This window comes from Prionailurus bengalensis, chromosome A1, assembly GCF_016509475.1.
Source record: "Prionailurus bengalensis isolate Pbe53 chromosome A1, Fcat_Pben_1.1_paternal_pri, whole genome shotgun sequence".
Classification (NCBI taxonomy): Eukaryota; Metazoa; Chordata; class Mammalia; order Carnivora; family Felidae; genus Prionailurus; species Prionailurus bengalensis.
In genome coordinates, this window is record NC_057343.1 from 81,794,460 (window position 1) to 81,797,794 (window position 3,335).

The 3,335-nt window shown below is 57.6% G+C and overlaps 1 long non-coding RNA gene across 1 annotated transcript; it reads right to left on the minus strand.

Annotated features, from left to right (window-relative positions):
• Positions 1-253: 253 nt before the first annotated feature.
• LOC122484893 lies at positions 254-1,441 on the minus strand. The gene is made up of 2 exons (XR_006297734.1): positions 1,091-1,441; positions 254-731 (listed from the first exon to the last, which is right to left on the minus strand). It is a non-coding gene; the product is annotated as an uncharacterized LOC122484893 (long non-coding RNA).
• Between the last annotated feature and the right edge of the window lie 1,894 nt (positions 1,442-3,335).

A 3,335-nucleotide genomic window follows, 5' to 3' on the forward strand; every position in this document is an offset into this window, starting at 1 on the left:
CCCACGGGCGCGCACGGCGCCTTCTTCAGGGATCGCTTCTACTTCTACTCGGGTGGGTTGGGGAACGGGGTGCAGGAGGAGGAGGGAAGGGGAGGAGGGGAGGAGGAAGAGGAAGAGGGGAGGCGGCGGGGTGGCGGTCCTGCGGGGCGCAGCCTGGGTCTAACTGGGCCTCCTGGTCCACGCGGCGGGAGTCGTCAGCGCCAGAATCAAGTCTCCTGACGGGGGAGAGAGCATGCCCCCCCCCCTTGTTTTCTGCAGAAAAGATATTCCCTTCCTTCCTTTGGGTCGCTCTAGCTTCGTGCCCTGCCCCAGCCACCCGTCACCGCCTTAGATCCCTCCTCCAGGGTCCCCCATATCTGCAAATTATTGGCAATAGTTACACCCCTCTGCCGTGATTGAAATACCCAAGGAGAGAGCCTGAGGTGTGGAGGCACGGCCCAGTGCCGCAATCCCCACCAGGCCCCAGGGTGAGGGGTAAAAATGCAGTCGGGGCCTCTGGGGGAAAGGCGCTTGCACGACAAAGATTTTGTCTTTCTGAGCTGAAGTCAAAACATCCGTGTCAGATGAAACCGCGCGTGGTGGCGGTTCTCTGCGCGCGCGCCGTCGCGCTGTGTGCACTCTTGGGAGACCGAGTACGTGTGCCTGGTGACTTGGAAGTAACCCATTCTGCTTACTTCCACTCCGACCTGCCAGCCAAGGGCGCAGCATCGCAACTTTCCAAAATGGTGTTTCTGGAAAAGAGAAATCCAGTCTGGATTTGTGACAGTTTGGGGCCACATAGAAGGAAGCTGTATGTTTCCCTCTTGGCCGACCCTTAGAATTCTAAAAGGAAAGGCATACGGTGAAATAAAATGCCATAAAATTGTTGTATTTTTAGATAAAGGAGGACCCCAAATTGCCCCCCAAATGGGGCATTGTGAAGTCCTGCTAAAATCCGCAAGCCTTCAATTTTCCCCTCCAGCAACTTGATGAGGTCTCTGAAGGCAGACAAGTAAACCCACCCTCCTGGCCGGCCAGCGCGGCCCCTGCGGAGTTTCCCAGGGCGGCTTTGTGCCGAGGCCTCCGGGAATCACCCCTCTCTCTCTCTCACCTGAATCTTGTCATCTCGGCCATCTTGAAGTGATCCTGGAACAATGCTGATCCCCGCGGCCCGAGCCGCTGGTCAATCAGGCAGAACGGACCGTGCAGATGGAAGGGGGGGAGGCAAGCGCCGGGAACACTGGGGCCCATTGTCCTGGGCGTTTCAAAGCGCCGAGCAGCTGCACAGACTTGTCGCCTCGGACCCTCGGTTGCCACACTAATGTCATCATTGCAGAACATCAGATTTTGAGCACTATACAGTCCGAATTCATTAGCAGCCTTCTCAGCAAAGGTCTCTCTTCTCCGTGACAAGTTTCAAACTCCAGATCCCCTTCTGTGGGGAGGGGGAGGGGGGCGCTTTGCAAGTGACAACCGCAGACCATCCAGAGTTTCCTCTTTCTGGTGAATTCCAACCCTTTGTAACCGTCCTTGGGGTTCAGATCTCGGAAGGACGTCTGACTCAAGCCACTCGGGTCTCCGGTCTCTAGGCGTCTGCATTTTCTGAGTGTTGCTTGAAAGTTTACCGCCCTCTCCCTCCCCCCCCAGCAGCCAGCGTAACAGGTGGAGTGAATTTAACAGACCGGCGCCCCCCCCCCCCCCCCGGGATAATGAGGTGAAAGATTTTGAAGTCTTTTCTGTAGCTGGAACTCAAATCCACACATTAGAGCAGTTGTGCCCTAAAACAAACAAGTTACTCACACCAGACACGTGCCTTGTCCGGCTACCGAATGGCTACTCCTCCATGCTGCCATCCTGCCTCCTGTCCCCTCACCCCCACCCCCCACCTTCCAGGGTGGCCTCTTTTTTTTTTTCAGAACCTTGTGGATGGGTGGGTCCCAGGGCCACAGAGGCCTAGGGCACCCACAAACACAGCTCACCTCTGTCCTCCAGGAAGCTTGCCTTCACCTCCCCACCACTGGCCTCTGTTAATGTGTCCTTCCTCTGCCTCCTTCCAGGAGCCCACGTCCTTCATCCTCTCCCTTCCTCACCGGGGGCTGGAAGTCCTTCCCAGGAAAAGGCAGTCAATGTGGAGAAAGGCTCTGGGCCCTTCCCAGCACGGAGCTGAGAAGCAGACGTGGAGGCCAAGGGTGTGGAAAGGACAAGTCCTCCCTGAGTGCCCAGAGGCTCCCTAGGGGCCCTGCAGAACCCCCCCCCCCACCGCCCTCCGCCCCAGCCCCGCACCTCAAAGCCTCTCAGGTGCCTCTGGTTTCCTGACAAACTGAAGGTGTGATCTAGTTACGTTTTTGTAAACACAAGAACGGCCCCATTTGGTGTCATGTTTGCTCCGGTGTCTGTCCGGTGAGGGTTGGGGGCAACTCAACTGTAGGTGGTCGCTTTAAGGGCTCCAGAGAATTGACCTAGAACCCTCCTTTTTCTCCCAGGAAAATTCTATGATTTGGGCCTGGACCCTGCAGCTGCTCTTGGAAGTCTGTGCGTGTCTTAGGCTCTGGGCCCCGGAGCTCCCCAGCACCCTTGGGGTGCCCTCCCCCGCAGGTCCACAAGTGTGTGTGGGGGTGCCTGAAGCCAGAGGCAGCTCCTGGGAGATCCTGGCTGTGGTGCACATGATGACAAGTTCCAAGGGGATGGCGGTTTTGCAGGCTTGGAGCCCCAATGTCTCTCCAGGGTGTAGACAGTGTCTGGTTCATTGGGGCATCCACAGTACATTTCTGAAGGACTGAAGACGCCCTGGTCACGGGTAGAGCTGGTGGCCCAGGAAAGTGTCCATGGCCTGGGGTCAGGGAGGGGCTCTTCCTGGCAGCGGCCCTGGAGCTCACACACATTCACTTCTCACACACATTCACTCCCACATACCCACACATGCCTTACACACTCACGGCCCCGCACAGCACATGCACTGTGCCCCCCATTCACATGAGCACCTAGAGGCTCTCTCTGGAACACGGGCGCATACTCCGCAGAGCCGCACGCGTTCCCTCGTGAGCATCTCCCCTCCCCTCCTCCACACCCCCGAGGGTCCTGCAGTGCAGGCTGGCTGAGCGGGGTGGGTGGCCAGGGAGTCCTGGATCCCCCTGGGGGAGAACCACACACCGTGAGGAATACTCTGTTAGATACACACACAGGGACGAATGAGCGAATCTCTACAGAATTCAACAAATAGGGCAGTCGAGGAAGGACGAGGGTGGGTTGTTTCTGGATCCTTTCCTTCTGAGCTATCGGAGGGGACGCCTCCGAGCTTGCTAGAGTGGGCACAATTACCACTTTGTTCCCATGGGTCCCACCTCTGCTTTCTCCCA